Source organism: Ovis aries, chromosome 26 (assembly GCF_016772045.2).
Source record: "Ovis aries strain OAR_USU_Benz2616 breed Rambouillet chromosome 26, ARS-UI_Ramb_v3.0, whole genome shotgun sequence".
In the NCBI taxonomy this organism is placed as follows: Eukaryota; Metazoa; Chordata; class Mammalia; order Artiodactyla; family Bovidae; genus Ovis; species Ovis aries.
In genome coordinates this window covers 16,022,802-16,046,984 of record NC_056079.1, presented here as the reverse complement: position 1 = coordinate 16,046,984, position 24,183 = coordinate 16,022,802, and the positions used below count along the sequence as shown (strand labels likewise).

The 24,183-nt window shown below is 40.1% G+C and overlaps 1 long non-coding RNA gene across 1 annotated transcript in view; it reads right to left on the bottom strand.

Annotated features, from left to right (window-relative positions):
* LOC106990546 (uncharacterized) overlaps positions 1-24,183 on the bottom strand; it is a 324,047-nt gene that overhangs the window by 4,638 nt on the left and 295,226 nt on the right. The window contains exon 6 of the long non-coding RNA XR_009598662.1: positions 4,214-4,347. This is a non-coding gene — a long non-coding RNA (uncharacterized LOC106990546). The remainder of the gene's footprint in view (positions 1-4,213; positions 4,348-24,183) is intronic.

Genomic DNA, 24,183 nt, shown 5'->3' with positions numbered 1-24,183 from the left:
TTTTTGATATAAAATGAGTTGGATATTCCTTCTTTTTCTGACGATTAAGAAGAGTTTGTTAAATTAAAAATTAAATTAAGGATACTCTACATTTTGAACATTTGGTAGAAATCACCTATATAACCACCCGATTCTGCAGTTTTAATTGAGGATTTTTATTACTTATCTGTTTTTTGAAGACTTATTTAATTATTTTAAAACTTACAGAATTATTCAAGCTTTTAATTCTCTTTAGATCTCTTCTACACATTATATGTTCTCAGGAATTTGGCCATTTCAACTCAGATTTCAGAATCATAAGAATATAGTTGTTGATAGTGTTGCTATCATCTTTTTAATTTCTCCTTAGAGAAGGGACCTCTTTTCACTCATAGTGTTATTTGTTTGCCTCTTCCTTCTCCTGGTCTCCTTTGTGGGATTTTTATTTTCATGTATTTCAATTCTGGATTCTGGGATACTTCATCTGACTTTCTTGTTTCTACAATATATTCCACAGTTCTAGTCTCTCCTCTGGATTATGAACACCAGCATTCTGCATGGTCCTCCATCTCTCTTTCTCCTTGGGCTGGGATTTCCCTGATTCATTTTGGATCAGACACTTCCCACTATTGCAGGAATATGCTCTAAGCCAATCCTGTCTCAGTCAGAAAACACACTCAGGATGGAACCAAGCAAGTCTCTGAGTCTCGGGAGCTACTTTCCATCTTCTCCCAACTTGAGTGCCCCTCACGCGGTAGCCCGGCCTCTGGAGCTTTGAATTCTCTACGACGCTATCACCTGCGCCTGGCCAAGGTTCAGACCCTCCCGTGCTTCCTCCTGGCCCTCATCAGCTTAGCTATCATCCAGGTTTGGCCACCCCTGACACCCTCAACCTTGAAAATAGCCCACTCCATTCTCTTCCTCTATTTTGCCCCCCAGCTTTTTGTGTTTGGAAGGGGGTGTGAGCCACTGAGACAGAGACCAGATGAGTCCAGAGGGGAAAACGGAAATGGACAGGCCCTGGGAATGCGCGCTTGAAAAGTGTTCTCCTGACACTGAAAGTAACAGTCTGAGGCTGAGACTTGGGATTGGCTGTTCTCTCATGTCAATCTTCTCATGGAACATTATCAGCTATCATGTCTCCACTGGGCCTCCCAGGTGGTTCAGTGGTAAAGAATCCTGCCAATGCCAGAGACATGGGTTCAATTCCTGGGTCAGGAAGATCCCCTGGAGAAAGATCCACAGGGCTGCAAGAGTCGGACACGACTGAGCGTCTGAGCATGGTATGTCTCTTCTTGAAAGTAGGTTGAATCATTTTAATATAAAAATGAACATTTTAAATGAAACAATCTTTTGAAATTTTCTGACATATTTTAAACGGATTTTTCGTTCTGCATCATGTACTTTCTACCTAATCTCTGACATGCCACTCACTTACATCTAAGAAATATGAGATACTATACTGCCTGGTGACTGGATAAGCCTCTCTGGCTGTCTGCGTGCCCAGAGTTCCCTTACGATTTTCTAATGCCTGCACTTCATCTTGATATGGCTTAGTACCCATGTGACAACAAAAGTCAGGCTGTTTATTTCCTTGCCCTTGACATCATTTTGTCAAATGCTGATAGCAGATGTAAATATGCAAATGCCCTAACTAAAGTGACTGTGATAGTTATTCTGTAATTTTTTCCCCATTTTTTTCCATTCACAAGTTGGCAAAGGATCTCATCAGTCAAAGCCTCAGAAAGAAAATTCTCTAATTCTTTTAAACTGTTTAACAAAGGCTATGTCATTTTTAATCTCCTATGCGGGGATCAATGCTAAACGGAATAAACAGATACTCTCCCTGAAGAAAAGTGATATCAAATGCACCTAAAAATTCATCTCTGGTTTGGTATAATCATTTGCTTAATTATCACCATCTTCAGGGCTTTTTGAATTAGAGACAAGACCATAGTGTGACAAGAGAATATAGAAGGCGCCCTTTGTTCCCTGAGTTAAGGGCCTTTCCGCAGTCTCTCCCCCTCTTATTTGTTACATCTAACAATCAGGAGGTGAACGTGCTTAATAGGCTTTGTCTGTGAAAAGCTTCATTTCTTTTTTCTGAAGGAAGCTATAGCTTTGGACTTGTCTCCTCATGCACTCCACCTTTTGACAGCACTGAGCCTTCATTTAAGAAAGAAGTTTAATTAATGCCCTTGGATATACTGTTAACCTTTGAAATGGTTTCCTGATGCATGGAGGCCCTTTCTCTCCTGCCAGGAATTGATTTTAGAAATGGCTCTGCCTCCTTATGCTTTGAGATTCAGAGAAAGGAAGAGACCATGCGAAGTGTAGCAAGGCTGGTATAAGAGCCCCATGAAGCACAGCGATGAAGCATTTGCATCCGTATCTGGAAAATACAGATCACTGAAAATGTGGGAAATCCGCTACAAAGAGAGATGATGGTCTTATGAACAGGTTATAATATCATCCCAGAACCACAACACTGAAAACACAAGGCAAGTTTCAAAGAAACTAAAGAAAGGCCCTCAAATTTCTAGTAAGATAATAAAGTGGTTTTTTTTTTGTTTGTTTTGTTTTTTAATGGCATAGACGATGGAGACACAGAGTGGGGAAGGAAGGACACAACTTTTAGGCTAGGAAATTTTATTGTATTTTCCTGGCATGGCTCCCAGAATCCTTGGCAAAGAAAAGGATGCCAAAGAGTTATTCTTCAGAGGCTTTTTTCTGTTAATGTAGTTATTATTCAATGTACAGTTGTTTAATGGGACAGATGTTATTTAATTAACTGCTATTGTAGAAAAGTGATTTTTTTTTCCCCAAAGCGGAAGCAGTGTTTGGGGGCAAAGGGTGTGGTGAGAAGTACTGCAGAAGAGTCTTCGTGTCTGTGCTTGCTTACTGCAATAGTAACTCTTGGTATAATTAAACTGCTGTGGCCCTCAAGATTCCCTGGAGGAGGAAATGGCAAACCACTCCATTATGCTTGCCTGGGAAATCCCATGGACAGAGAAGCCTGGTGGGCTACAGCCCACGGGGTCACAAAGAGTCAGACGTGACTTAGTGACTAAACATACACACACACAAACACATACGTGTTTCCATGGTAGCATAGTCAATGGAGACGCCACAATTTTGTCATCTCAATTACCACCTTCAGGAGAAGGCCATATTGGTTTTTTTGCATCGAAGTTACCAAAAACACAATCTGCCGCTGATAAGAAATAAATGAAACTCTGTTCTCAGTTATATTATTATCACTTCAGTTTTTTTGAACTTCACTTATGAAACCTTTTTGTCTTCTATATTAATGATACAGGTTGCTTATTGAATTAATAAGGACCAAGCAATAAAGATCTGAGGAGAATTTGGAGCCCATTGGACTATAAAACAATCCCATTTTCTCAATCAAATTGCTAAGTGTTACACTATCGCCTAATGAGAAATACCACTGCACCGTGTTTCCCCTCTAAAACCAAATTAGGAAACACGGGTACGCTTGAGGCTATGTTACATACCCTCACAGGTTTAGCTGACAGGGCACATAGGAAAATGTTGAAAACTGGCTAGCAGTGACTAGGCCAGTGCCTCCAGCCCCATCAGTCCTCACTAACTGGGAGCCACAGCAGAGCCCTTCTGGTAACCAGGTCACTCCTCTGCTAGTGAGGACCACTCAGCCAAGTGCTATTCTGGCATGCGTTCACTTGGCACGGTCTGTTCAGCGGAGTGCAGCCCCAGAGATGTGGCCTGGCCAAAGGCTGTTCACATGTGGTTCTAAGAACATTTGAAAGCCAAGTGAGTTACACCCAATATCTTATTTCTCTGGCATGGCTACAGAACAATAGTGTCCTGGAACATAAAACTTTTGGCTCTCAGTAAAAACAAGATTTTATTCTCCCCCAAGTGTTCCCAGATTTTATTCTAGTAGGCACTAGAGGGGACTTCCCAGCGGCACTAGTGGTAAACAATCCACCTGCCAATGCAAGAGACACTAAAGACACAGGTTTGACCCCTGGGTTGGGAAGATTCCCTGGAGTAGGAAATGGCACCCCACGCTAGTATTCTTGCCTGGAAAATTCCATGGGCAGAAGAGCCTGCCGGGCTACAGTCCATGGGACGGCAAAGAGTCAGACATGATTGAGCACACACACACAGAGTAGGTGTTTAACACAGGTAGGTTGAAACTTCAGACTTCATCCTTCCAGCTGAGTCAGCAAATACTTTGCACACTGACCTTGAGGCAGCAGTGCAGGGCTCATCCATCTGCGAAGGTGTGACGCTGAATAGGAAATGGAGCTGTCCCTGGGGCTCTCACGAAGGAAGCGAGTTTTTCATTGTAGCCTCTCATTTGTTCATAGTACAGGCTCGCTTCAATATGAACAAAGTGTTCATTAGGAAAATTGAAGAATGAATGACTTACAAGACACTGTGGATATAAATATTATGCCCTTTTTAACTGACAAGTGAAATGAGGCCAGAAAAGATGAAGTACAGTCGCACAGGCCACACGGTCAGTGACAGAAGCATACTTCAAAAGTTTTGCTTTTGAGTCCCCGTCAGCATTCACCTTCTACATCAGGGGCTGCTTTTCCTTCTCTTGGCTTCAAAGTTGACTAATTGGGGTCCTTTGAGAAGAAATTTCTTTAAAGATAGGAGAATTGGAGAGTTCTCAGGAAACATTCTCTTTCATAAATCTTGATTTCAAATTAAGAGAAGCTACTATGAAAGCCAGAAAGAAAATGAAATGTGGTTAATTAAGCATGTAAACTAACCAAAGAGATGCGTAGCCATGTTAATAGAATATTAGCCGTCATGGCCGATTTGTGAAACTTTAAAATTTATATGACAGAATTACAAATGAGGCTACAAGAATTACCTCTTTTTGCAGTGATGATGGTGTATGAAAGGCAGGTACACGCCAAAGACACTGGAATATAATTTAGGTTTCTAGCTAACATCCTTCTTACTCAGAAAGTCTACAAAATGCTTTCAAAAGAATGATTTAAACAGACAGGGAGAATGAACACTTTCTCTAAAAATATGTCTCTATGTTCTAAGCATATTTCCACAGCCTTAGTATTGGAATGCTATTCAGATGACAAGTTTATGTACGCACATATAACAAAAGATTCATTGTTGAAATGCACCAAAATTAGAGACGGAACTGAATCTCAACAAAAATTAGCCACTTTTCTATATAAACCTGGCATTTCTAGGGACAGGTTCATATTTGTGATATATTTGATACCATCTAACAAAATTCTAAGAGGAAATGGCAAGCCACTCCAATATTCTTGCCTAGGAAATCCCATAAACAGAGGAGCCTGGTGGGCTACAATCCATGGGGTCGCAAAGAGTCAGACATGACTTAGTGACTAAATAACAACAAAATTCTACCTATAGGCCTTAACACCCAAATTCCCAACCCACTAAGATACCACAGCAATGGTCTTTATCTCCACAACTAATTCTTCATTTCTTTTTACAGTCCTTTGCTTAAATATTGTATAGAATAAGAAACTATTGACAAAAATAAACTAAAACCAAGTATTTTAGGGTCAGGTGAGGAAGAGTGGAATTGAATTTTTATGATCCACTTTACCTAAAAACCATTTAGGAGCCACTTAATAATGTTTGTTCAGCTTTCAATCCATAAGCTGTGTTAGGAAATATCTCATAGAAAGAGGATGCATGAAGGTCTGGATAACAGGGGTCAAGTGAAGCCATATTTCCCTCCATCACTGGGAAAATGACAACAGTGACTGCAAGATCCAGGTTGTCAACAAACCAGCGCTTTTAGAAACCTCTGCATAAGCATGAAAGTTCACACACACATGAAACCCATACATAGACCATCCCTCGGAAGAGGTGTCCTCTTGGTCCAGAGGACCCACGTTTGGTCAGACCTGAGAAATACCACAAAAAAGACTATGATTCGAACTTCCCTGGTGGTCCAGTGGTTAAGAAATCGCCTGCCAGCGCAGGGGACGCAGGGTCAATACCTGGTCTGGGAAGATTCCAGATACTGCGGGGCGACTAAGCCCACAAGCCGCAAATACTGAAGCCTGTGCCCAGCGTAGAGCCCATGCTCTGCAACGGGAGAAGCCACCACAGTGAGAAGCCCGCACATCGCAACTAGAGAGAAGGCCCTGCTTGCCGCGATGAGAGACAGCCCACGCGCAGCAATGAAGACAGAGCTCAGCCAAAAATATATAAAAAAAAATTTAAGAGTATGATCCCACTTTCCTATAGTTTATACTAGGATCCTACTTGCTCTAATGTCCATTCTTATGCTTCACTTCCTTCTCTGTGTTCCTCATGCCAAGCAGAGATATACAATTATCTCTGAGAGCCCCTGGTTCTAGATTATTTCCTTGGGGGAATGAAAGGAATGAAAAATGGAAAGTGACAAAGGACAGAGATATGTCAATATGCAGTAGACATATTGTACTATTCACCAGCCAGTGTTATTGACACTGAAACAGAGCTGCACAGCATTTCATACACAGCAACCGCAAATCCCCATGTTGCATACGCTCTGTGAGTACAGTCATCTTGGTCTTCAAAAGTCGCTGTGTGATGTTTAGTTCCTGCGGGCTAGCTCTATCTAAAATCTCTTAATTTTACTCATGAAACTGATAACATACACTATTGTATTCTATAAAATGCTTGTTGTTTAGTGGAAGCCAAATTCTGTGAATATCTTATGTTCTTAATTCTCCTTGTTGTTGCTCAGTCACTAGGTCAGGTCTCACTCTTTGTGACCCCATAAACTGCAGCATGCCAGGCTTCCCTATCCTTTACTATCTCCCAGAGTTTGCTCAAACTCATGTTCATTGAGTCAGTGATACCATGCAACAATTTCATCCTCTGCCACCCCCTTCTCCTTTTGCCCTCAATCTTTCCCAGCATCGGGGTTTTTTCCCAGTGAGTTGGCTATTTGCATCAGATGGCCAAAGCACTGGAGCTTCTGCTTCAGCATCAGTCCTTCCAATAAATATTCAGGGTTGATTCCTTTAGGATTGATTGGTTTGATTTCCTTGCTGTCCAAGGGAATCTCAAGAGTCTTCTCCAACACCACAAATTGAATGCAACAATTATTTGTCATTCAGCCTTCTTTAATGGTTTAACTCTCATGTCTGTACATGACTACTGGAAAAACCATAGCTTTGACTATAGGGACCTTTGTTGCAAAGCGATGTCTCTGCTTTTTAATACACTGTATGGGTTGGTCATAGCTTTTCTTCCAAGGAGCAAGCATCTTTTAATTTCATGGCAACATCACCATCTGCAGTGATTTTGGAGCCCAAGAAAATAAAATTGGTCAGTTTCCACTATTTCCCCTTCTATTTGCCATGAAGTGATGGGACTGGATGCCATGATCTTAATTTTGTGAATGTTGAGTTCCAAGCCAGCTTTTTCGCTTTCTTTCAGCCTCACCAAGAAGCTCTTTAGTTCCTCTTTGCTTTCTGCCATTAGAGTGGTATCATCTACATATCTGAGGTTGTTAATATTTCTCCCAGCAATCTTGATTCCAGCTTGAGGTTTATCCAGCCCAGCATTTCACATGATGTACTCTGCATAGAAGTTATATAAACAGAGAGATAATATACAACCTTGCTGTACCCCTTTCTCAATTTTGAACCAGTCAGTTGTTCCATGTAAGGTTCTAACTGTTGCTTCTTGATCCGCCTACAGGTTTCTCAGGAGACAAGTAAGGTGGTCTTGTCTTTCCATCTCTTTAAGAATTTTCCAGTTTGTTGTGATCCACACAGTCAAAGGCTTTAGCATACTCAGTGGAGCAGAAGTAGACATTTTCTAAAATTTCCTTGCTTTCTTTATGGTCCAATGGATGCTGGCAATTTGATCTCTGGTTCCTGTGCTTTTTCTGAATTCAGCTTGTACATCTAGAAATTCAAGATTCGTGTCCTGCTGAGGCCTAATTCTCCTTGCCCCATAACAAATAAATGTCTATTTCCTTGAATGCTCTAGCTTTGAGCACTTGAATTCTATTTATCTTCTACCATAGCAGGCTGACCTACTCTCCTTTCCTGAATTAGGTTTTAATATATATATATATATATAATGTTCATAATTCCAACTCTAAGTGCTAAGCAAAGGAAATTCTATATGAACATACACTTTGGAACCAAGCCTTGTAGTATTACAATGTCTCCAGGGATTTATTTGTGTATAACAGCTAACTACAAAGTAAGGTTAGAAAGGGAAGGTAGATTATTGGAAGAAGAAAGATTTATTATTTTATCACTTTAGTTATATATTTTTCAGCCTCCAAATGACATTAGTCTCATGATTTTAAAAACTAGCAAGTAGTAAATAATACATTAGGAGCATTTGAGAAATTAAAAAGATCTAGTAGATAATAACTCTTTAAAACCTCAATTTAATGCCTCTAGAGCACTTACTGTTGGATTAATCAGACAATTTTAATCAGTATATTCAATATACATTATTAACACATATTTCTTCAGGATTAACATCCATATTTTGCAATTAACACATACAACATCAGCATTTACAATCTGTCTGGTACCCCACTATTAATATTATGTGTAACCTTTACTAAAAAGCTCTTGTCTCAGGGTTTCCCCGTGGCTCAGCGGTGAAGAATCCACCTGCCAGTGCAGGAGTCATGAGTTCGATCCCTGATCCAGGAAGATCCCACGCGCCGTGGAGCAACTTCCGCCCATGTGCCGCCACTGTGGAGCCTGTACTCCAGAGTCCGGGAGTTGCAGCTGCTGAGCCCACGTACCCGCAACTACCGAAGCGCTCACGCCCTGGAGTTCATTTCTCACAACAGAGAAGCCACCGCAGTGAGAAGCCAGGACACTGCAGCTAGAGAGTAGCCCCCATTCGCCACAACCAGGGTAAGGCCCACACGTCAGTGAAGATCCAACACAGACAAAAACAGACAAATAGAGAACTCGTCTCACGTCAAAATGCTGTTATTATTAGAAAGCATGCAGGAATTAGAAATTAAAAAGAGGTAGTAATGTGTATCTTTACCAGAGCTCTTGACATATTTCACTGAAATTATAAATTCACATTCTAGGCATTATAAAAGTTTAAATCACAAATTTCCATGTCTCTTTTTTCACAGCTCTTTAGATGATATGATAAGCTCCTCAAAGACAGCGAGTCTATTTTATCTGACATAGAAACTGGGACTACGTCTGGCGCAGACTGTGAAAGCAATAATGTTCTTGGTAAACTAACTTAAACCAGTGGGTAAAAGGTTAATTATCGTAAGCAGAGGTATATCAGTATAAAGAAGGCTGAGTGGCAAAGAATTGATGCTTTTGAACTGTGGTGCTGGAGAAAACTCCTGAGAGTCCCTTGGACTGCAAGGAGATCAAACAAGTCAATCCTAAAGGAAAATAACCCTGAATATTTATTAGAAGGACTGACACTGAAGCTCCAATACTTTGCCCACATGGTACGAAGAGCTGACTTGCTGGAACGAAGAGCTGACTCACTGGAAAAGACCCTGATGCTGGGATTGAGGGCAAGAGGAAAAGGGGTTGATAGTGGATGAGATGGTTGGATGGCATCACTGAGTCAATGGAAAGAGTTTAAGCAAACTCCAGGAAATGGTGAAAGACGGGGAAACCTGGTGTGCTGCAGTCCATGGGGTCACAAAGGGTCAGACACAATTTAGCAACTGATCAACAATGCATCAGTACATTCTGGATGAATGGATGGATGATGAATGAATGAACAAACTCTAGAAGCAATTTTGCTTTTGTTTCCAACTGTCCCATTAAACCTAGCTGGTACTTATAGTCCACCCCCTGCCCTTGGCAGAACAACGAGGACATTTGTACAACTTGTACGGTGATGTAGATAATAGAAAGGCCCATGAAAACTTTAAGTAATGAATACAATCTCAAGCAATGTAAATTTCCTTTCCTAGGTAATATTGAAAAATTCTGAGCTGATTCAAGTGAAAGTTCAGTTCCTCCCTCAACCGCAGCCTGTAGCTAGCAGTGGAGGTGAAATTCCTTGCCTGTTTTTACCAGACGGGGTTGGAGGAGGTTGGATATAAAAGTGACGGGAACACTCATGCTCTTTACGTGACCGCTGCTGTCACAGGTCTGCTTGCTGCTTTTCAGCCCTTGCACATGTTTTAAGGCTGACTTCCTTGTGCAAGTGCTTGTGTGTGTTCTCTGATGATTCCTCTGCTGGGCCCCTCCGCTTGCCACTCCTGTGACACGGGTAGTGTCTTTCCTTGAGTCTTCAGCTTTGAAAATCACACATCAGCTTCTGTTCCTGGCGGTGCACCTTTCATCCAGTTACCACTTGGCTCCCTGGTAGGAAAAGCCCTCAGACAAGATTCGTTTTGAAATGGCATCATCATGACATCCTCTGGCCGAGTAGCCACACCTCTGCTGACTTGCACTGATGGGGATTCATTTTCTTCCCAGATAAAGAGTTCTTTTCTTCCACACAAACTGCTTTGACTTTCTTGAGCATAATTGTGGTGCTATGGCCTTTTAACCACAAACTTGTCAAGTTGTCCCTAAAAATATCCCTTAATAACCTTAAACGAAGGGAGTGTGACTCCTTAAGGGGAGTGTGGTTCCTGATGCCTTCTCGACATAGAAATTTTCCCAATTGTTACTTGACAAAATCGTGTCCCAATCTTACTCAACCTTTCAATATTTTATCTTGGTGAAGAGTCCCTGGAAAGAGACTCAAAATCATGTAACCGGTTGTCAGATAAAAAGTTTGAACTTTATTTAATCATTTTCATCTTCCAGTTTAATAGACTGCCTGGTCATTTACATAGAGCCAGGGATAGCAAATCAATTTCAACCTCCATGCCGGCTCTGATCCAGTAATGGAGCACTGAATAGAGGAGATCTAGGCTCCAGGGTGAGAATGTCTTTATTGATTAGCGATGCCTGCAAAGGGAGCAAGGGTAGAAGACAGGGACATCCCTGTGCCAGGCAGGATCTGTGAGGGCAGATACCCTCATGCTGGTCCTGCTCAGGCTATATTTCCTGTCCTAAAAACATGCCTGGAATCAGGTAAATTCCTGTTAAATGTGTTGAATACATGAATAAGAGTGTATATATGTAAATGAGTGGCTATATACAGATATAGTTAGATCAATTAAATATGTAATATTTTTTTATACATGATGAATATTTAATAAGCTAAATATTGTTTAATACACCATAGTACAAGTTCAATTGCTTTTTCTTTTTCGGCTGTGCTGGCTCAGCATGTGAGATCTTAGTTCCCCCACCAGGGATTGAACCTGTGCCCCTGCTTTGGGAGCACAGAGTCTTAAACACTGAACCACCGGGAAATCCCATCAATTACTTTCAACTAATTGTTTCTTATCTTTATAAGAGTAAATTATAAAACCCTAAGGCAATAAAAGTCCCTGAAGCATAATTAAAGATATAAACTTGAATTCAAGTCAAATGATAATTATGACAATTTTAATATCTCTTTCAAAGAAAAACTTAAACATGGCCAATTACTGGCTATGTTATCATATAAAATATGATTTTAAATAAAGTTAGTTTGGGTTTTCAGAGTATGTTAGTACACTATCATCTAAAAAAGAAAATGATAGAGATAAAAGTTGGTAACTTTTCATGACTTGAGGTATATATTGTTTGATAATGATTGGTAATTATTGCCAGGTGAGGCCTTAGTTAAAGCTAGACAAATACTCCTGTAATAAACCATAATGAAAAAGGATATGGAAAAGAACATATATATGTGTATATGTGTGTGTGTGTGTATACACATGACTGAAACACTTTGCTGTGCACCCAAAACTAACACAAGTTTGTAAATCAACTATACTTCAATTTTTAAAATATAGATTTAAGACCAAAAAGAGCTAGAACATCTGAAAACTTAGGTGATGGCATTCCCCTCACAGCCTCCTTACCCCTGTCTAATGACTTCCTACTTACCTATCCTAGACAACAGATCAGGGACCTCTGGAATAGTAACCCAATGCTGCCTATCATCAGAGTCAACACTGTTCCTCACACACTTAAATATAACACCAGCCTTCCCTGTGTACAGACCAGCCCTCCACAAGGGGTACCCACTAGCCTGATTCTAGTTTATTTTTCCTCTCCATCTCTGTGGAGGTCCCTGCATGTCTCACAACTGAGAAGAAGCAATGCAACAAAACAGAATGTAGAGCAAACATTTTATGATACTTGATCAAGTAAATACAATTGAAGACTAATTCATACAGTTCAGTTCAGTTGCTCAGTCGTGTCCGGCTCTTTGCAACCCAATGAACCACAGCATGCCAGGCTTCCCTGTCCATCACCAACTCCCAGAGTCCACCCAAACCCATGTCCATCGAGTCGGTGATGCCATCCAACCATCTCATACTCTGTCGTCCCCTTCTCCTCCTTCCCTCAATCTTTCCCAGCAGCTCTTTGCATCAGGTGGCCAAAGGATTGGAGTTTCAGCTTCAACATCAGTCCTTCCAATGAACACCCAGGACAGATCTCCTTTAGGATGGACTGGTTGGATCTCCTTGCAGTCCAAGGGACTCTCAAGAGTCTTCTCCAACACCACAGTTCAAAAGCATCAATTCTTCAGTGCACAGCTTTCTTCACAGTCCAACTCTCACATCCATACATAACTACTGGAAAAACCATAGCCTTGACTAGATGGACCTTTGTTGGCAAAGTAATGTCTCTGCTTTTTAATATGCTGTCTAGGTTGGTCATAACTTTCCTTTCAAGGAGTAAGCATGTTTTAATTTCATAGCTGCAATCACCATCTGCAGTGATTTTGGAGCCCAGAAAAATAAAGTCAGACATTTTTTCCACTGTTTCCCCATCTATCTTCCATGAAGTGATGGGACCAGATGCCATGATCTTAGTTTTCTGAATGTTGAGCTTTAAGCCAACTTTTTTTCACTCTCCTCTTTCACTTTCATCAAGAGGCTCTTTAGTTCTTCCTCACTTTCTGCCATAAGGGTGGTGTCATCTGCATATCTAAGGTTATTGATACTTCTTCCAGCAATCTTGATTCCAGCTTGTGCTTCTTCCAGTCCAGCATTTCTCATGATGTACTCTGCATAGAAGTTAAATAAGCAATATACAGCCTTGACATACTCCTTTTCCTATTTGGAACCAGTCTATTGTTCCATGTCCAGTTCTAACTGTTGCTTCCTGACCTGTATACAGGTTTCTCAAGAGGCAGGTCAGGTAGTCTGGTATGCCCATCTCTTCCAGAATTTTCCACCATTTATTATTATTATTCATACAGCACAGCCCTCAAATGTCAAAGGAGAATATCAAATGGAACATATTTAATTTCAACAGTATTTACAGTTGCCAGGACATGAAAACAACCTGCTGTCTATTAATGGATGAATGGATAATGGATTATTATTCCATCATAAAAGGAGGAAATCTTGCTATTTGTGACAACATGGAGGGACCTGCAGAGTATTATGCTAAGCGAAGTAAGTTAGACAGAGAAAGGCAAATACTGTATGGTTACATTTACATGCGGAATCTTAAAAAAAGAAAAACCCAGATTCATAGACAAAGAGATCAGATTGGTAGTTACTATAGGCAAGGGGTAGTAAGTGGTAGAAATGGGTACAGGTGGTCAAACGGTGCAAACTCCTAGGTGCAAAACAAATAACTACTGAGAGGCACAGTATGATGGCTATAGTTAACGCTGTTGTATGGTACACTCGAAAGTTGTTAAGACAATGAATCCTAAAAGTTCTCATCACAAGGGGGGAAAAGAACATTTTTGTGTACTTAGACAAGACGATAGATGTCTACTAAACTAATTTCAGTAATCATTTCAGATGACCCATAAGTCATGCTGTATGCAAACGTCTACAGTGCTGTATGTCAATTATATCACAACAAATCTGAAAAAAGTAAAAATATAAAGAGAGAGGAAAAGTTAAAAAAAAAAGAGGTATAAATTGTGCACAAAACATAAGAATTTTCTTAATGTAGAGAAACTGTTATTCCAAGAGAATTTACAGAAATACTATTAAAAATAATATCAGATACCAGAAAAAGGAACATATTACATGTAAGTAATTAACTGTGTAACTGCTCTGTCTACACGAGACACTGTTGGCCATTCCCGATCGCGATGCACGATGACTCCTCATCCACGGCATGTGTAAAATGATGTTACTTCTGAGATGGAACTTCTTTGGATTACCATTTAAATAATTTAGATTCTGGAAAATATTCACACTATAATTCCTCTCAAAGTGCAAGAATACCTTCCATTAGACTTCATGATGAACACAGTACAGCTTTTAAAAACACCTAAAAGTAACAGTATTCAAAACTCAAGTTGAGGTTATTTACAGGAAGCACTTCAGTATGGCTCTTTTAAGTTTGCAGCTGCCACTTGGTTGAAATGTGAATGGACTCACAGACCTGTGGCTATTATTCAACTGAAGCCAGTTACCCAGAAAGCTAGATTAACAAAGCACATCCTGTTAGGTTTTGCTTTGAAGGTTGAATCTTCACAGTGAAAAGAAACAAACTTCAGAGATATAAAATGTAAGACGATTTTACCCCAAATTGCAGAATCCAAAGGTTACCATTACTTTCAGTAAAAAGACTAGCCTCTTTCCCCCTCTGCTGTCTTGGTTTTCTTCTACTGTTTTACAGAATTATTCTAAAGGTGTTACTATTCACAATTGTCTTTCCAAAATATCTTTGTCTAAGCAGGTGACTGTACCTTTTTTATGAAATTTAAACATTTTCATGACTGTGGTCCTGAATGTCTTCTGAAATACTTCTATTCCCCTAAATTCAAAATATCTTATCTACTCTCAAGTTGATCTAGTGTTTTTCTTGTAACACATTATTCCCCTAAGAGCATCTTGGATGAGAACTTGAGAAAGTTTGCTCAATATCACTTTCATCATATTTTAAGCTCAGTCCTACTAATCAAGAATTGGATGGTAAGTGCTTCCCTTTAGACACAAGTATTAAAACATATAATATTTTTAAAGACCCAAGTTGCAGCATAGTGGAGTTGATTACTCTGAAATTCTTCAAAATCAATGTCTGGACAAACCATTTATAATCACATATAATCATTAAGACAGGACAAATCACATTAATTAGGGCTGTGGAAGTCATCAAATCAGCAAAGTTTCAATTTGACTAATTCACTAATAATCATGCAACTATAATTTGGGCTCTTTTGGAAATTTTCATTCCAAACTAAAGATGAAAGTGCAGAGAGAAAAATAAATAAATAAAAACAGTCTAACATCCAAACTGAGTTCAACACTGTTATCAGAAGCAGTGTAGGGAAGAAGTAAGGCGGGGAAAGTGCTGGGCAAATGGGCGACTTTGATTCCTCGACTCAACTCGCTACTGTGTGACCTTGAGCAAGTTATTTAAACATTCTGTGCCTCAGAATACTGTTCCTCTTCTCTGCTCTGAGCAGGGAGAGACTGATGACTTTGGTTGGTGTGGGCCATCTCTTACCTGTGGAGGTATGTGCCTAGGGCTACTCTTCAGAATCATGGGACACTTTTTACCAGTGTATCTCATCTTTGGGGTCTCAGACACAAAATGAGATAATTCAACATCCTGTTTCAGTGGACTCACTGTTATAATTATTTTGAATGTACTTATCTTGCATTCCTGTAGCACTGTATCACACATTATTCTATTTTAATTTGAAAAAAATCAAACTTTAAGTTGTAAAAACCATAAAGAAATAACCCATATACCACTTTCACCAACTGTAAACATTTTGCTACACTCTCTCTCTCTCACACATATATATGTATATATACATGGTGTGTGTATGTATATGTGTGTGTGTTTGCTGAATCATTTGAGATTAACTTGCACATTTCATGACCCAAAGTACTTTAACACGTCTCCTAAGAATAAGAATAGTCTTAAAAACCACAATACAGTTACCACATTCTATAAGTTTGATAGTCATTCAGTACATTTTCCCAACCATGTTCATTACAGCAACAATTTCTGATTCACTATCCAATCCAGGATCTTGCATTACATTTGATGATATTTTGTTATTTATTGTAACACTGCTTTACTAATTGTATCACTAGTCTCCCAGTATTAGGCTAGATTATAAACTCTTGATGACACATACTATATTTTAATATTTATTTTCCTCTTTGTACTCTTGGCATAAGCATAGTTCTCCCACATAAACAGACTTGGTAACTATTTTATGAAAGACTTGTTGGAAGCTACTTGTCAGCTTTTCCCATATTAAGAACTAAGCCAAACATTTGATAGTGATATTTTTCATTTAAAAAGTGGGACTCAGAAGTTATTTCATCCAAGCCCTTATTTCTTTGATGAGATCTCAAAGAGTCACTTATAACATTACAAACCTGAGAGGGCCAGAGCAGAACTAGAGCCAACTTTTGAACTCTCTAGAGCATCATGCATTCTGTCATGCCATGCTAGCTTTCTCAGGCACGGGCAGAATCAAGCACGGCTATGGAAAATGTTTCCTTGCTCAGCATCTATTAATCTTGGGCAACTTCACCAATGAGAAGAATAAGCTTGGTTTAGTATCTCGTACTACCCTTCTCTAATCTGAGCCATTCTCGTTTAGACAAGCAATCAGGGTACAGAAACCACCTTTCATGACTGCGATAGATGTGGACCTGCTATCGCTGTGCATCAAACAACAGCTGTTTTCCATCATCATGTGGGACATTGTTCAGTGTTCGACTGGAGTGTCGGAACATGAATATCACAATCAATTTAGCAATTAGCATTTTCCAAGACAATAGACACATTATTGGTTGGAACAGTAGCACACACTTTAAACAGAGAGCCATTGAACCACTGCTTAATGGCTGCGTCAGTCTCTTTTATGTAGGCTTAATGAACAAGGATGACCATGAGGGGAAATTTATTTGGAAATTCACTTAAAACATACTTTATTCACACCATATCATTTTCCATGTCTCTTCCAAAACTACTTATAAAGAAAATAATATGGATTTTTAAGGATGAACTCTCTTACTGATTTTCACTGGCATACATATAAAATCCTCCAACATTATAGAATAATATCATAATATAACAATAGTATACAAATTAACACGTGCTATCATTTTACCTGCTCAAAACGTGGTTTACCTCCTTAAGAGGAACCTCATTCATACTGTCTTTCACAGTTTCACCCTAATAAAGGCATCCATTCTATACATAAATTATTAAATTGCAGTTTTCTCTGTGATAGGAAAGGAAAAGTCAAGTTTCTCTGAGATTTAAAAATCAAAGTGATAACTTCCATTTTATCCCTGGAGTCATTAAGTGGATAAAGTCTCTGGAATACTGCTCACTTGACCAAGGTATTTCCTTTCTCTGATAAAATTTGCAGCCATCAATGAAAGAAAGGGCACATGTCACCTCGTCTACAGAGAAGGCAATGGTAACCCACTCCAGTACTCTTGCCTGCAGAACCCTATGGACAGAGGAGCCTGGTAGGCTGCAGTCCATGGGGTTGCTAGGAGTCGGACACGACTGAGCGACTTCACTTTGATTTTTCACTTTCATGCATTGGAGAAGGAAATGGCAACCCACTCCAGTGTTCTTGCCTGGAAAATCCCAGTGACGGGGGAGCCTGGTGGGCTTCCGTCTATGGGGTTGCACAGAGTCGGACACGCCTAAATCAACTTAGCAGTGTCTCGGGGGAGGGGAGAGAGGAAGGAATCTCTCAAGACATCAAGATCAAGAGGCTAATTCAGCTCTGACCATCAGAATGGGAGAAACACAAAGACGTTTCAGCAGAGGGCTGTGTGTCCGTGTGTGTGTTGTCTGAGTTTCTCTTCTACTAGACTGTAAACAACCTAGAAACAGAAACTATGTATTTTTTTTTGCCTGTTCTCCCCACAGTGTTTCACTCAGTGCCTTGAATGTGAGAAATGCTTAATAAATGTTTGCTAGAGAAAGAAAGCAAAGAAGGGAGAGAGGGGAGGAAGAGAAAGAGAAAGGAATCAAGAAACCTCCCAATGAAAAATAAAAGCTTGTCTCCACCAGTTGTGCAACTTCCTTCAAATCCTGTTTGCAGGCTTCTCCTTTCTCAGAGTCCTCACCCTCTGCCTGGCCTCCCAGAGACACTCACCTCTCACAAAACACGGCCAGTGTTTCTTCTTCTAGACCTTCTGACCCCTTATCCCAGTCTCATCTAACCCCTAACTGCAGTGCTCTTGAACTAGAGAAATTTAAGCTTTGGATCTATAGGGAATTTAAGATAAGCGAGTCCAACTCCTTCATTTAAGAGATAAAGAAATGGAAACATAAGGGGATGAAGTGCTTTGTTCTCCTGCAAAGACTCAGGTCACTGCACAGCCTGCTCCAGAAAATAGATAGTTTCAGATTTCTGATGTTTTTTTCCTTTTTTTTTTTCTTTCTAAATGGTTTCAAATTTCAACAGTTTTGCTGCCTTGATGCCCTGTTACCCTCAATTACTGTACAATGTGTTTCCTACAAGTAATGTCTTTTCCTACAAATCTCTGATACAGTAATTAAAATAGATAATTTAGTGTTAATATATTTCAACCATCTATGTGCTGTGCTGTGCCTAGTCGCTCAGTCGTGTCTGACTCTGCGACCCCATGGACTGCCCACCAGGCTCCTCTGTCCACGGAATTCTCCAGGTAAGAATACTGGAGTGGGTTGCCATGCCCTTCTCCAGGGGATCTTCCTGACCCAGGGATCGAACCCAAGTCTTCATCATGTTTTGAGAAAGCAGGGTGGGAATTTCCGATGCATGCATCTCAGTGCAGCCTATCATATCACTGTCTCTCTCACCCCCGACAATGGTTGCCCCTTATGTAAAATACTTCACCTTCCTTGGTACCTTTCTTTCCATTCCTCATGCATCAAGATTCTACCCACTGATGAACTGTAGCTCATGGGTGTTTACCACGGCCTGCCATTATTACTATGATGACTGCCAAACCATGTTCTTCTTTTTTAAACATTAATCAGTTAATAGTCTACTGTTAGGAGACGGTCAACTATCATTTTTTCATTCTAATGCTAAAATTGTCCCTTATTTGCCTGCCTGGCTTCTATGTCCTTTTGAAATGTCCTGATTGTTCTTTCAGTATTTTCTTATTTTCCAGTATAATGAGATGTCTTGCATTTATTTTAAAACTTCCCTAATCCCACCCTACATCAGCCACTTCTCTGAGGAGTCCTGGTTCTTTGACCGGAGCATGGATTTTACATGGCAACATCAGGATGGCACCGGTGTGTCACTGTTCTCGAGCCCTCTCATTGGACAGAGCTAGTTAATATATGCATGCATGTGCATGCACATACTATACATTAGATTATTCGTTGTTGTTGTTCACTCACCCAGTTGTGTCCGACTGTTTGTGACCCATGGTCTACAGCCCGCCAGGCCTCCCTCTCCCTCACCATCTCCTAGAGTTTGCCCAAGTTCATGTTCATTACATTGGTGATGCCATCCAGCCATCTTGTCCCCTGATGCCCTCTTCTCCTTCTGCCCTCAATCTTTCCTAGCATCAGGGACTTTTCCAATGAGTCATCTGTTCACATCAGATGACCAAAATACTGGAGCATCAGCTTCATACACAATGCATATCTATCGATCATCTATACATTGAAAACCATGAGTTCAAACCCATACCTCAATTCCAAACTAACACCGCAGAGCTTATTCCGGTGTTCTATTTTTCCTTATTTCCTACGATGAGAAACCTGTTTCTATTTTTACTATACTTATTTATTCACTCAGTCCCCCAGAAGGTAACCAGTTCCTCATCAAACGAGCCTTATCACCAATCTTCCTGCCGACGTCCTATTCCCCACCCTGCCCCCAGCCACAATGCCCGCACAGGTGCCGCACACACATGGCTTGGGCTCCAACACTTATGCATGGATGATGCTGTCATTACCTCTATCCCCCACCAGGATGCTCTCATCACCTTGATCTCAGCCTTCATGGCCCATGGTGGGTTTCATCACCAACACCCACACAGAGGCAATCTCCTCCTCTCTTTTGGGCTCTGATGCTTCTTGTCAGACTGTCCACATGCCCTTTGGACCCTCTGAAGCACCACCTCTCCCCCAAAAGTAGGAGGACTTTCACCTCTCAATTTTAAAGCTTACAATAAAGCCACAGTAATCAAAGCAGTGTGACAAGCATAAAGATTGACATATAGATCAATGGAACAGAACAGAAAGTTCAGAGATAAACCTTTATATTGATGTGTGTGTGTATATATATATACACATATATATATATAGTCAGTATATATATATATATAGTGTATATATATATATATATATATATATAGTCAGTTTACTTTTGAAAAAGAGCCAAAGAAATTTAGTGAGGAGAGGATAATTCTTTTCAACAAATGGTGCTGGAAAAAAATGGATATCCATGCAAAAAAATCATGATAGTAATCACCATCTTAGCTCTTTATAATACAAAAGAAACAACTCAAGATGGATCATGACCTGAATGTAAGACAGAAAACTATAAATATTCTAATGTAAACATGAGAGAAAATATTTTTGAAACTGGGTTAGGCAAAAGGCTTTTTTAGATGGAACACTAAAGTTGTGATCTATGACAGAAAAATGGATAAATTGTACTTTAGCTCCCCCACACTCCTCACAGGGACTTTCTCCTTTTCCTCCAATTGGCCTTTTATACCCATCACTGCCAAAACCTCTGCTTCCTTTCAAGGAGACCTGCCCCACTTGCTCTAACTCCAGCACCCCTCACTGGGTTTTCCACAAGCTCCCACCTACCACTTCCTGTGCAGAAACCCACTCAGCCAACTGAGTTTTAAAACGTCACCTCCAAGGGCACAGCTACCATCTGCAACTTGCTCAAGCAATTACCTCTTTACTGCGTCACAGCCCCTCCCCACTTACAGGTGCACGCCTTGATGAGCCCTGTCTAAAAGCTTCCAGACAGAGAAGGAAGGAAAAAAGGAAGAACAGGCTTTGAACGGAAACAGTCAGCGTTCTACTTGGTTATTTGTGTCATTCAGCATCTGTGCGGAACACACATCAGCATATCTTCATTAAAAATCTAAGACAAGTATCCTTTCTATTCACCAGATCATATATATTCCTGGAAACACATAGGGCAACATAATAGGGAAAATACATAATTTTTAAAATACAATAAACTAGCAAAGCACACAGAGCCTATCCGAATTGGTGAATAACAACTAATGAATTAAATACATAGAAGGCATTAGGTTAATAAATTTAACTGGAGACTATCCCAGAATTGTTCACTGCGTCATTTTGTTTTCTAGCCATGAGCACCAAAAACAATTCTTTTCTCTTAGTAGAAATTTTTAATAAAAAATCTATACTGAATATATTGTTTTATTTTGAACTAAATCATTTCAATAGGCAGGGTGACACAAGTGTGGCTGAAATCTATGACATTGACTTGACAATAAAATGTCTATTTTTAAAAAAATGATTTGATTTGAAATAGCCGTAACCTTCTGTTATAATACTGGGCCCCTTAAAATGATTTTCTTATGTCTCAGCATTTGCCAAACTGAAGGAAAATCTATTCTTATAGTAAGCCCCTACTGAAAATAAAAATTAAGAGAGTATAGCAGACTAAGTCACTAATTTATAACCATCCGCCGCCAAAACTTTATAATGATTTTAAAGGACTTTGAGTAACAGCCTTTGTTTGGTTTCTCTGGTTTATGGTTACCTAAATATTACGAAAGCCTCATAAACAATGCACCTTATATACATATAGAAAATACTGGAGACAGATGACCTAGTATAGCATTCAGTTTTTGAGGTAATTGGAATCTTTACAAACCAGAAAATGGGGGAGAGGGAGGGCTGGAAACTGGTGGAAAGAAAATGGACAGTTTCCATCTATCTACATCCATAAACTAAAGTTAGTTCTATACAAAGTGAGACCAAGAAAGAACACTGGAGAGGATGTGCGTGATAATATAATGGTATGATTTCTACTGCATTGAATTGAACAAAACTGCATTTCTCCCAAACCACAATATATTTGGATACCCTTTGTCTAAATGTCTCAAACGGACACTGCCTTCATTGTGTAGGTTTTTGGATAAAGCACAGCAGCTCATAACCTCTTCTACTCTACAGACTGCATAAATTTGAAAATTTGAGGCTCGGCCCCTACTGGCTAAAATCTTGCTCAGCTAGTGAAAGCACTGAACTTAACATTTAGCTCCTTTTATTGCAGTTGGTCCTGTATTTTATAGCCCTCCTTCCAGAAAGAAGGTTTTTTATCAATTCAACAATACCTCATGATTTTAAGGCTGTTTTTCAGGCATATTCCTTCAAACATTCTGGCAATCCAACAGCAGCTCCAGGTTTAGGTATCATTTGCAACTACCCTCTTCTTTCAGGGGTATTCCTGGGTGGCTCAGCAGTAAAGAACCTGCCTGGAGATTACTGGTTTGACACTGGTTTTGATCCCCTGGAGAAGGGCATGGCAACCCACTCCAGTATTCTTCCCGAGGCTGGAACTGGAGTTTTACAGACCATAGACTTGAAAGAACTGAACACTGAACACTCCACTTTCAAACTCATCCCTCCTTATCTTTCTAGTCTTAGTCTGGTGATTCTCTATCATCAAGTATCCTATAACAATATTGTGATGCTAATCAGATTAGCATGCTTTAAACACTATATTTCTGTGGCTATTTTCTACTCTACTAGTTGATGTGCTGTTAATTTAATTAATGACGAAACTCATCTTTGACAGACATCATCTTTCTTGCTTCATCCACATATTTAAACAGAGCCTGAAGTCCGCAGGTGATTTAACTGATCACCACTATAGACGGCAGCAACAATGCCCATCTCTGACCAAGGGCACGCCTCCATTTCTTCATCAATTCAGTTCAGTTCAGTCGCTCACTCATGTCCGACTCTTTGTGACCCCATGAACTGCAGTACACCAGGACTCCCTGTCCATCACCAACTCCCAGAGCCTACACAAACTCATGTCCATTGAGTTGGTGATGCCATCCAGCCATCTTATCCTCTGTCATCCCCTTCTCCTCCTACCTTTAATCTTTCCCAGCATCAGGGTCTTTTCAAATGAGTTAGCTCTTCACATCAGGTGGCCAAAGTATTGGAATTTCAGCTTCAACATCAGTCCTTCCAATGAACACCCAGGACTGATCTCTTTTAGGATGGACTGGTTGGATCTCCCTGCAGTCCAAGGGACTCTCAAGAGTCTTCTCCAACACCACAGTTCAAAAGCATCAATACTTTAGCACTCAGCTTTCTTTATAGTCCAACTCTCACATCCATACATGACCACAGGAAAAACCATAGCCTTGACGAGACGGACCTTTGTTGGCAAAGTAACGTCTCTGCTTTTGAATATGTTGTCTAGGTTTGTCACAACTTTCCTTCTAAGGAGTAAGCGTCTTTTAATTTCATGGCTGCAGTCACCATCTGCAGTGATTTGGGAGCCAAAATAAATAAATAAATAAAGTCAGCCACTGTTTCCCCATCTATTTGCCATGAAGTGATGGGATCGGATGCCATGATCTTCATTTTCTGAATGTTGAGCTTTAAGCCAACTTTTTCACTCTCCTCTTTCACTTTCATCAAGAGGCTTTTACGTTCCTCTTCACTTTCTGCCATAAGGGTGGTGTCATCTGCATATCTGAGGTTATTGATATTTCTCCCAGCAATCTTGATTCCAGCTTGTGTTTCTTCCAGTCCAGCATTTCTCATGATGTACTCTGCATAGAAGTTAAATAAGCAGAGTGACAATATACAGCCTTGATGTACTCCTTTTCCTATTTGGAACCAGTCTGTTGTTAAATGTCCAGTTCTAGCTACTGCTTCCTGACCTGCATACAGGTTTCTCAAGAGGCAGGTCAGGTGGTCTGGTATTCCCATCTCTCTCAGAATTTTCCACAGTTTCTTGTGATCCACACAATCAAAGGCTTTGGCATAGTCAATAAAGCAGAAATAGATGTTTTTCTGGAACTCTATTGCTTTTTCCGTGATCTAGCGGATGTTGGCAATTTGATCTCTGGTTCCTCTGCCTTTTCTAAAACCAGCTTGAACACCTGGAAGTTCACGGTTCACGTATTGCTGAAGCCTGGCTTGAAGAATTTTGAACATTACTTTACTAGCATGTGAGATGAGTGCAATTATGTGG